Source organism: Belonocnema kinseyi, chromosome 10 (assembly GCF_010883055.1).
Source record: "Belonocnema kinseyi isolate 2016_QV_RU_SX_M_011 chromosome 10, B_treatae_v1, whole genome shotgun sequence".
Taxonomy (NCBI): Eukaryota; Metazoa; Arthropoda; class Insecta; order Hymenoptera; family Cynipidae; genus Belonocnema; species Belonocnema kinseyi.
In genome coordinates this window covers 33,479,646-33,492,217 of record NC_046666.1, presented here as the reverse complement: position 1 = coordinate 33,492,217, position 12,572 = coordinate 33,479,646, and positions in this window count along the sequence as shown.

The following is a 12,572-nucleotide window of genomic DNA, read 5'->3' as shown; positions in this document are numbered from 1 at the left end:
GAGAATTCGGGATCGGAATTTCCCAGGCCGAATGTATCATATAGATCTGTTTTCCATAACTACACAGCATCTCAAAAACAATTGGAACCAAATCACGTTTTTCCATGAAGTAACGAAGAAAAAGTTTGCCCTGGAAATTTCTGTAAAGAAATCAGCAGGAAATATTTGTCGCAATCAAAACTAGGTGATTTCGAAACTCACATATACGAATCACGAACAAGAGCATTATGTAATAATGAACAATGTCGCCAGAGGACTACTAGATTTTGCATTGATTGCAACATGTATTGCTGCTTATATTGTTTCTCAAAATTACATTCTGAAAAAGCAGGATCAAAATGATTTCAACGGATTGAAATCTTAAATGAAAAAAATTCTCCATAAAAAAAAAAATTACACCGAGCCGAGAAATACGCCTGAATTTTTCCGGAGCGTTTTGAGCAAAATGTTGAATTTTGCAAAAATTTTTCATATGCAAAATCCAAACTTTTGCTCAAAACGCTTCGAAAAAATTCAGGCGTATTCCTTGGCTGATTACAAGAACTTTTTGTTCTTGATGATTTTTCCGAAAAGCGCATCGTTTATTGTAAAAAAGTTCATGAATATTTTCACGAAAATTTTGTCATTAAGACGCCATTTTGAAAATACTAAAACGAAAAATCGATCTTTGAACCATGGATTCTCAAAGTTTAGATATTTATTCCACCCGTTAATGAGATTCCAGGTTAATTACTGACTCGAAAAGCTTTGGAAAATGGTTCACAAAAAAAAATAGGCACGAAAAATCACGTTTTTTTTTTGTTTAAACTGCATTTTGGGGTAATGAGAAAATTTTTTGAGGAATTTCATTGGCACCGTCGGAAAGAGGAGATCTTAAGCAATAAAAATATATGTGTCTCAATTTTTTCTAGTGTCGAATAGTCTTAGTTATTGGCCGTTGAAAAACAGTGTACCGGTAGTGGCGTTTTGGCCGTTTAAGGGTTAATTTGCCAATGTTGAAAATTGATATGAAATGAAAATTGAATTTTAAACTATTTAAAATTCAATTATGAATTTTATACCAGTTTGAACAGTTATTTATTCAATTTTCAATCTCTTGAATTTTGAGAATATTGAAAAATGTTGAAAATTGACGAAAATTAAAAATTGCTTTTTTAACTGTTAAAAATTCAATTGTTGAAAATTGACAAAAATTATTCATTCAAGTTTTAGTAGCAAGAAATTTAATTTTTGAAAGTAACAGAAAATGAAATTTAATAAATAAACATGTAAATTAATTAAAAAATTTCGATAAAGATTAATATTTTCGAAAACTGGTAACCAATTGCAAATAATGTTTAGCAAATTAATACTCATGTTATGCGATATAAAAAGATTAACACAAAATTAAATTTCTTAAATAAAAATGTTTTTTATTTTCTAAATTTATTAGTTTAACTATTTTAGTTTGAACGTTTTATTTAAATCCGAAATAGCTCACTTTCATATCGGTAACGTTAACATTTGTAAATTTTTGATTGAAAAACATTACTGAAATAATATTTTGAAGTTTACTGCAATATGTAATTTATAGCTCAAATTCTTAAGTAAATTTCAAGCAAATGTAATTTAAAAATTTTCAATTGAAATTCGAAACTACTTTCCGATCCAAAACTTCCCGCGTAATTCAAATATAGTATTCCTAAATGTAGCCTATTTAAAGAGAAAAGGGAATGTTTTTCAAGAATATGGGAATAAGGAAAATTAAAAAAAAAAAGGAACCGCAGGATAACAGGGAAAATATTAAAAATTCAAATATTCTATTGTCCAATTTGGAAAATTTAAAGAGAAAAGGGGAATTTTTCGAGAATAGGGAGAAAAAGAAAATTTTGTCAAAAAAGGGACATTTTGAGAAAAATAAGAAGGGGTTGGAAGTGGAATAGGAGACTAACTACAATCCCTGAGTTCCTTCGAAAAAATAACTTCGCAAGCACTGCCTTTTTTCTGCAGTGTTTGACGTAATGCAATTTCGGGTCATCGACGTCACTGCATGGCCTGAAAAAATGTGAATGGCCTGGAAAGATTCTTAAAAGCATTAACACAAAAAATCTGCAATATTCTACAACCTTCGGTCCATCTTAACCAGTACATTGTATAACTTTCAATTTAAAGTATCCACTCTTTGCATCCGTATGTGTGTATGTTTATTTATGGAAAACCTGCTGAGAATCTCGTAACACTTCAATTGATGGGTACAACTACCTATACCAAACGGATAAATGTACATATTATATACATTTATCCGTTTGACGTAGCAGTGACGCAGGAGATTGTGACGGTTGCATTGCGTGAATCAACGTAAGTAGCGTACTCACGCGCGGAGCCTATACATGCGCCCATGCGCCGACATCCTATACATACGCCCCATGCGCCCCTGGCTCCCCAAACCGAGGAACCCACCACGCTCACTCCCGACCACACCGCGCTCTTTCCCTACCATACCACACTCTTTCCCTACCATACCGCACTCTCTCCCGACCACACCACGCTCTCTTCCTACCATACTGCGCTCTCACCCGACAATGCTGCTGAGGGGCATCCCGCATTTACGTGAAAACGCAACGCACAGGTGAATCCAGTTTCAGGATTTAAAACCGGATTGCTGCTGCGCGTAAGACATTGTCGCGTGTCGCAATTCTATTATTAGAAAAACCGTTAAAGAGGAAAAATCGATTATTATTATTAGACTGGGGTCATTCTTGTTTCTTTTTTAAATCTTGTTTTCCGAGAAGTGCCTATACTAAGGTTAAAAAAAAGCAACCTTTTCAGATCAAAATCAAACCTTGTAAAAAAGTTGCCATTTAAGGTAAGAATATCTGTACTGTTTTCTTTTTTGGTCAAAAATTAGAACTCATCCATAAATTATGTTGCCAGTTTTGGGGTATTTTTGACCCTCCAACTTCGCGCTAAAAAGCGTAGTTTTTTCAAATAATTGAATTTTCAATAAAAAGACATAAGTTTTCAGTTAAGAATGGAGTAGATACATTTTCAGTTGAAAAAATTAATTTTCTAAAACAAAACAAAAAATTTCAATCCTTAACTAAAATGATGATTTTTGAAAAAATTAGATAAATTTTCGATATTTTCGAGTTTTTCACCGAAAACTATGAATTTTCAACAAAAGAGTTGATTTTATATCAAATGGTTCATTTTTCAAATAAAAAGTTTTATTTTTGATCGAAAGGTCGACTTTTTTAAATTTCTACAAAAATAGTTAAACTTTCAGCCAAATAATGGAATTTGTCATTAAAAAAGATCATTTTTCAAACAAAATTGGAATAATTACATTTTCAGCTTATAAAAATTAATTTTAAAATAATGATTTTCTACCAGTTAAAATAAACTAAAAAAGGAATTATTACAAAATAGTTGAATCCAAAACCAAAAAGATGAATTTGTATAAATAAAATTAATTTTTTACCCAAAATTATTATATTTCAAGAAAAAAGATGGATTTTCCATAAAACAGTTGAATTTTCTACCCGAAGATATGGAATTTAAAAAATGTTAATTTTCTACTAATTAGGTAATTTTTCAACTCAATAGTTCTATTTTTCATAAAGCACTTCAATTTTCAGCCAAATAATTGATTTTTCAGCACAAAAAGGTATTTTTACACTAAAAACGGAATAAATACATTTTCAGTTAATAAAAAAAATAATTAAAAAAAAAATTCTACCCGTGAATATAAACTAGTAAAGGTATTTTCAATAAAATAGTTTAATCCACAAGCAAAAAAAATCAAAAATGAATATTAATTCTTGCACTAAAAATAATTAATTTTCAACAACAGCAAAATTCAATCAAAAGATGAATTTTTGTCTGAAATGATGAATCTGCAACAATAACAATTATTTTTTAACATTGCAGTTCAAAGTTCCACTAAAAAAATCAACCAAAAAGACCAATTTTCGATTAAAGAGCTTAAGTTTTTACCAAAAAAATACGCATTTAAACAAAATACACAAATTTTCGACTGAAAAAGATACATTTTTAAACAAAAATGGAAATTTTTAATTTTCACTACAAATAATTATTTTTCAAGAGCAGCAAAAAATTAAAGTGACGAATTTTCAACAGAATAGTTGAATTTTAAACCTAGTCGTCGAATTATTTACCTAAAACGATAAATTTTCAAATGAAGAGACAAAATTTCAATACAGGAAATTAATTTTTTACAAAAAAACACAACTTTTCAATTAAAAAGGATAGATTTTTTACAAAAAATGGAAAAATAGTTTAATTTTCAATCAATATGATGATTTTTCAACTTTTAAATTGAATTCACAACAACAAAATTTTTATTTTCAACCAAAAAGGATGAAATTCATACCAAAAGAACTGAATTTTGAAACCAAAAGGACGAATTAGAAAAAAAATTGTTGAATTTTCAAACAAAAAAATTAATTTTCTATCTGGATAGTTGAATTTTCGACTAAAAAGACGAGTTTTCAAACAAGGAAATCAATTTCTTAACAAAAATATGAATTTTCAAACTAAAAGAGATAAATTTTCAACCAAAAAAAAAAGAACTAAGTTTTAAGTAAAAATAATTAAATTTCAAACAAAACAAAAAAAAACCAATTTCCAACCAATTTTCAAACAAGGAAATCAATTTTTTAACTAAAAATATGAATTTTAAACAAAATACATGAATTTTCAAACTAAAAAAGATAAATTTTCAACCAAAAAAGAAAAACTAAGTTTTAAGTAAAAATAATTAATCTTCAGACAAAACAAAAAAAAACGAATTTGCAACCAGAGACGAATTTTTAACTAAAATTAACAATTTAGTTCAACTTTTAACTAAAATAGATAAATTTTCAACAAAAAGCACGAATTTTATACAAAATAGTTGCATTGTTTACCCGAAAATTTTGACTTTCGACTAACCAGACAAATTTTCAAAAAAGGGTAAGTTTTAAATCTAACTATCGAATTCTCTACCTCGAAACACAAATTCTCAATAAAGGAAATTCATTTTTTTTATCAAAATGTATACATTTTCAAGATAATACATGAACTTTCAGCTAAAAAAGAAACATTTTCAACCAAAAATGGAAAAGTTAAATTTTCATTAAGAATAATTAATTTTCAATAACAAAAAACGAATTTTCTACCATAAATTAATTTTTAACGATAATAATGAATCTGGAACCAAAAAAAAAAAGTTGTTTTAACAATAAAGTAAAACTTTTTCTAAAAAGAACAACACATTTTTTATTAAAAAGACGACTTTTCAAAAAAAAAAGTTCAATTTTCAACCAAGCAGATGGCTCTTCAACTTTTAAATTAAAAGTGGATTTTTTTAAAAAGTTTTTTAAGTTGCATTTTTAACCAAAAAGAATAAAAATTTAGCAAAAGAGGTGAATTTCCAAAAAAAAAAACAGTTCATTTTCAAACAAAAAAATTAATTTTCCATAAAAATAGTTTGATTTTTAACTGGAAGAACGAATTTTCTACTAAACCGTTCAATTTTTAACCCACAAATATTAATTTTCCACCAAAGAGACGAATTTTGATGGAAATGCTTTAATTTTCTACCAGAGATTAATGTTTAACCAAAAAAAAACGAATTTTCTACCAAATATTACAATTTTCTACCAAGGATCTCTTTAGTCAAAAATTCGTCTTTTTTGGATATAAATAAATTTTTGGAACCCAAAAATTAACCTAATACAAAAAAAAAGAATTTCTAATGAAAGAGATGAATGTTCAACCAAAAATTAAAAATATTATTATTCAATAAATTCTTGATTTATTAAATATATTTAAATTTAATGAAATTAAAATTGAATAAAATAATATAATTAATCCTGAAATTAATGGGTGTATATTTTTTAATCTTAAAGATATTAATAATATTCTTAAACATATAATAAAAATAAATAAATTTTAAAATATTAAGTAATATGAATATTTTCATCAAATAAAAATTTCAAGAAATAGTTTATTTGATTCATTTTCAATCAAACACATGCATTTTTAATCAAGAAGATTTTTTTAAATTGTCAAAAGAAAACAACGGGAAAAAATAAATTCAAACATAAATACCTTGAATTTTGGTAAATAATAGACGCAGAAGGACACTGATATTTTTGACACTAATTGTGTACCTGGAAATATTAATTTTCGACTAACAAAACGAATTTTCAACAAAATAATTGAATTTTAAATCTACCTGTCGAATTTTCAACTTATAAAGATGAATGTTCAATAAAGGAAATTAATTTTTTTACCAAAAAATACTAATTTTGAACAAAATACATGAATTTTCAACAACAAGAAAGATACAAATTTTCAACCAAAAATGGATAGGTAAGTATTCAATTAAAATAATAATTTTCAAACAAAAAAATTAATTTTTAACCAAAATCATGAATCTGCAACAAGAAAAAAAAGATTTTTTAAACAATTTAATTTAACCTTCGACTCAAAAAGACAAATTTTCATCTGAAAGCACGAATTTTCAACAAAATAGTTCAATTTTTAGCCCGAAAATATTAATTATCGACTAACAAAACGAATTTTCAAAAAAATATTTGAATTTTTAACGTTTCTGTCGAATTGTTTACCTAGAAAGATGCGTGTTCCATCAAAAATACGAATTTTCAATCAAGAAAATTTAATTTTTACAGAAAAATACAGATTATAAACAAAATACATAAATTTTTAAGTGAAAAATTCTTGTTTGAAGAAAAATGATCAATCTGAAAACAAAAAAAATCATCTTTTTACAATGTAGTTCAACTTTTAACTAAAAAAAAAAACAGATCTTACACTAAAACGACTAATTTTCTACGAAATAGTTGAATTTTTAACGAAAAAGGATGGAATTTATACCTAAAGATGTGAATTTTTAAACCAAAAAGATTAATTTAAAAAAAACTTGAATTTTTAGAGAAAAAAATTAATTTTCTTTCAAAATAGCTCGATTTGCAACGAAAAGAACTAATTTTCAAAAACAGCCAAAATAATTTTCTACCAAAATCGTTCATTTTTCAACTAAAAGAACGGATTTTTTACAAAACAGTTCAATTTTTAACCCACAAATATTAAGTTTTTATAAAAAAGACGAATTCTAAAAATAATAGTTTTATTTTCGACTAATGAGGTTATTTTGTTAGTTTAATTTTTAAACATAAAATATTCATTTTCAACTAAAAAAAAATTCATATTCAACCAAAAAGTTACATTTTCAACCAAAAAAGGGTGTCATTTGTACCAAAAAAAGTGGATTTTGAAACAAGAAAGACAAAATAAAAAAAAACAATTGTTTAAAAAAAATAATTTTTTATCAAAAGATTCGAATTTTTAATCAAAAAGAACGAACTTTAAATAGAGGAAATCAATTTTTAACCAAAAAAGACCAATTTTCAACCCAAAACAGGAATTTTCTACAAAGCAGTTTAATAATTTACGCGAAAATATTAATTTTTGACTAACAAGATGAATTTTTTTTAAACAAAAATTTTAAGTTTTAGATCTAACTGTCGAATTTTCCACCTAGGAAGATGAATTTTCAAACCAAATAGACGAATTAAAAAAAATTGTTTCTAGCAAAATGGTTGATTTTTCTATGTAAAAGGGGGAATTTTGTACAAAACAGTTCAATTATTAACCCGAAAATATTAATTTCCCACCAAAAAGGCGAATTTTCAACAACAACAAAAAAAGAATTTTTATAAGATAGTTCAATTTTCAAACAATGATCTCTTTGGTGACAAATTCGTTTTTTTTCTTTTGGTTACAAATTAATTTTTTAAACTAAAAATTAGTCTTCAACTGAAAAAAAATTGTAATCAAAGAGATAAATTTAAGAAGAAAGAAGATTCATTATCAACCAAAAATTTGCATTTTTAATCAAGAAGGAATTTTTTTAAATGGTTGAATTTTCAACTAAGCAATAAAATTTGTTACTAAAAAATATAATCTACTAAAGAAACTAAACTAAAAAAGATCAATTTTCAAGGAAAAACACGAATTTTCTACAAAATAGTTCAATATTGTAAGCGAAAATATTAGTTTTTGACTAACAAAACGAATTTTCAGCAAAAAAAATGTAAAAAATAAAAACAATAAATTTTCAACCAAAAATGGAAAGCTAAATTTTCAATAAAAATAATTAATTTTCATAACAAAAATTTCAATTTAAATATTTTGTTGATCAAACATTTTTACCGAAATGGTTATCTTTTCAACCAAATCGACGAATTTTCTGCAAAACAGTTTCATTTTTAACCCGAAAATATTAGTTTACCACCAAAAAGACGAATTTTCAACAATAAAAAACGAATTTTTACAAAACAATTGAATTTTCAACCAAAGAAGTTTCATTACCGAGCAAACACTTGCACTTTTTAATAAAAAATACTTTTTTAGAAAAATGGTTAAATTTTCAACAAACTAATAAAAATTTTCAATAAAAAATATAATCATTAGAAAAAAACAACTGAAAGAAATAAATGAAAATAGAAATACCTTGACTTCTGGTAAATAATACACGCAGAATGGCACTAATTATTCAAAATACTGATTTATTACCTATAAAAAAATGATTAATACCTTCCCTAACGAAAAAATTACATATCTTCGTCATTTTTTCATATTCACTAAGAATAAAATAATTACATTTTAAGTTTAGAAAATTAATTTTTAACAAACAAATTGATTTCCAACAAAAAAATTGAACAAACAAAAACAAAACAGTTGAATTTTTCAGCCAAAACCGAATGGTTGAATTTTATACTGAATTAGCTGAATATTTAGCCAAATTATTGAATTTTTAACTAAAAAGATAAGTTTTTAACCAAAAATAGAATAATAACATTTTCAGTTTGAAAAAATTAATTTTTTTTACAAGTTCAAATAAATTAAAAAAGGGATCTTCAACAAAATAGATGAATCCAAAGCCTAAAGATGAATTTTCAAAGAATAATATTCATTTTCCATCCAAAATGGCGAATTTTCAAGAAAATGCATAATTTAAAAAAAATTAATTTTTAATTAAAACAGATAATTTTTTACCCGAAAAAGAAGTTAAATTTTCAATAAAAATCATTCATTTTCAACAATAGAACAAAAGATGAATTTTCAACCAAAAAGGAATTTTGAACACTAATTTTCAACCAAAAGTACAAATTTTATGCAAAACAGTTGAATTTTTTACCCGAAAATATTAATTTTCGACTAAAAAAATGATTTTTCAACAAAATAGTTGAATTTTAAATCTACCTGACGAATTTTTAACTCATAAAGATCAATTTTAAATCAAGGAAATTAATTTTTTTTCCAAAAATACAGATTTTGAACAAAATACATGAATTTTCAACAAAAGAATGATTTTTTAACTATAATCATTAATCTACAGAAGCAAAAGATTTTTTTTTTACAATTTAGTTTAACTTTTGACTCAAAAAGAAAAATTTTCAACTAAAAGCATGAATTTTCTACAAAATTGTTGAATTTTTAGCCAGAAAATATTAATTATCGAATAACCAAACGAATTTACAATAATATAGTTAAATTTTTAAAGTAGCTGACCAATCTTTCACCTAAAAAGATGAATTTTCCAGCAAAAAGACGAATCTTCAAATAAGGAAATAAATGTTTTACAAAAAAATACGAATTATCAACTAATTAAATTAATTTTTAAATAAAAAAGATAAAATTTCTATCAAAAAAAGGAAAAGTTAGATTTTCAGTAAAATTAATTAATTTTAAACAATCACAAAGCAAACAAACGAATTTCAACCAAAAATTAATTTAAAAAAAAAATGATGAATCTGAAAACAAAAAATATTTTTTCAAAAATGTAGTTTTCCTTTTATCTAAAAAAAAAGGATCTTACAACAAAACGACTAATTTTCTACGAAATAGTTAAATCTTTAACCCGAAAATATGAATTTCCGACTAAAAAGTTGAATTTCTAACAAAAAATATTTATTTTAAACCAAAAAGTCGAATTTTTAAACAAAAGGGTGAAATTTATACCGAAATAAATGCATTTTGAAACCATTAATTTTGTTTTAAAAATAGTTGAATTTTCAAAGAAAATATTACTTTTCTTTTTAAAATAGTTGGGTTTCAACGAAAAGAACGAATTTTCAAAAACAGAAAAAATAATTTTCTGTCTAAGTGGTTGATTTTTCAACCAAGAGAAAGGATTTTCTACAAAACAGTTCAATTTGGAACCCGAGGATATTAATTTTTTACCAAAAAGACGAATTCTGAAAAAATAGTGTAATTTTCAACCAATGAGGTGATTCTTGAACTTTAAACTTTCAAGTTGAACTTTCGTTAAAAAAAAATATTAATTTTTGAACCAAAGGCTGCATTTTTTTAAACCAAAAATGATGAAATTTCTACCAAAAGAAGCGCATTTTTAATCATAATAGTTGAATTTTCAACCAAAATAGCGCATTATAAATAAATGGTTTAATTTTCAACCAAAAAGTTGAATTTCGAAATCAGAAAGACAAATTTTCAACAACAACAAGATAGTCAAATTTATTAAAAAAAAGAATTTTCTATTAAATTAGTTGGATTTTCTACCAAAAGAACGAATTTTCAACAAAAAAATAATCATTTTCTACCAAAATGGTTAATTTTTCAATCAAAAAGACGAATTTTCTATAAAAAAGTTTAATTTTCAACAACAAATAAACAAAGAAACAAATTCGATTGTTTTTTTGTTGTTCAAAATTAATTTTTTAAACTGAAAATTAATTTTTTATAAACGAATTTGTAATGAAAGAAATGAATTTTCAACCAAATAATACAATTTTCTACTAAATAATATGATCCTCAGAAGAAAGTAACTGAAAAAGAATAATTAAAAATATAAATTCGCTGACTTTGGCAAGAATTTTCTAAAAAATGCATCATTTGGTAAATAATAGATGCAGAAATTACCTGTAAACATTACCTGTAAAAAAAATATTATTACCTTATATCCTAAAAAAATTACATATCTACGTCATTTTTTTCATATTTACATTCGAAACAAATAAAACAAGATTCATTTTTAACCAAAAGTGCATTTTTAAACCAAAAAGGATAAAATTTCTGCAAAAAGAAGTGTAAATATTACCTGTAAAAAATTATTATTACCTACTATCAGCCCCATGCATCGCCTCCACTTTTCTGTTTTCTTACGATCCGGAGGGGAATTGTCGGTTAAACTAATCCAACAGATGGCGCCACAAAAAGTAGGTCTGTCTTTTTCATTGAATTGCAAAAAAAAAGCAAAAATAATTAAAAACTTGATGCTGTTTGCAAATAAACAAAAAAAATAGATGAAAAAATAAGTCTAACTATTACTAATTATTTAAAAAAAGAAAAAGTCATGTAAATATGTAGTTTAATATGAATAAAATTTAATTTTGAGATACATTTTGAAAGCAGCTCGAACTTTATATTTTTGTGATTTATTTTACTCATATTATTGATTTTATTATTTGTTAAAGTTAAACAAAATTATTTTTTGTTAAAATTGTTAATGTAGCTAATGAAAAAATTAATAATATTAAGGACCTCAATGACAGAAATATTTAAAACATATACATGATCAGAAGAATAATAAAAAATATATGACGTATATTGTATATTAAGGGAATAATTTGTTAAAAAGTTAATGAAAAGAATAATTATTGAGAAAGTGGATCTAATATTATTTAATAATATTTAATATATTATTTAATATTATATAATATTATTGAATATTATTTAATTGCCTTATCTTCAAAGCTTTTTTCTCACTGCACGCAAGCCCTAATAATTTTATTAAAAATTTTTTATTTTCAGGAGATTTTGAATTTAATAGTTAATTATATTATTGCAAACCTCATTTCTAAAATGAACAGACTATAAACTATTAAACTCTTTTTGCAAAAGTACCGTACTCATGACGCACAGTAGGAGTAAATTCACTTTTTTCGTTCAGCTTGACGCTCCGAACTTTTGTCTTCTCTATTTGTTTATTAATCATTTTTTTTACTCAAAGCATGGAAAAACTAAAATTTTTTCCATAAAGATTTCTTATGCTTTGATAACTGATCAGGAAAACTTTATATTGTCCAAAATTATTGGTTAGGGACTCATAAAATACAAATAATTTGTTTATCATTCCATCTATTTGTTGGAAACAAATTTGATAAACAAATTAACAAATAGTCTTATTATCGTTAAAATTTTTTGGTGCTAAAAGTGTTTCACATTAACGTAGGAATTACATTTAATAACAAAAATAATTTAAAAGTTTATAATAACTTTTGTTATAAACAATTCTTGTGGCAAAATATTATTTGAGATTTTTCAAATTATTATCTGCTTCAAGCGCCAGGAAGACTTCAGGTATTCCCTGAAACAATAAATATTTAATAATATTTGATAAAATATAACAATTTAAATTTTTGTAAATACATTAGATAAAGAAATTCAAAATTTTGGTCCTTTCGCATAAATTTTTTTTTTACACTGGAAGTATTTTAAGCTGTTGGGCAAATAACTGCTAGTCACAAAAATATGTGAGA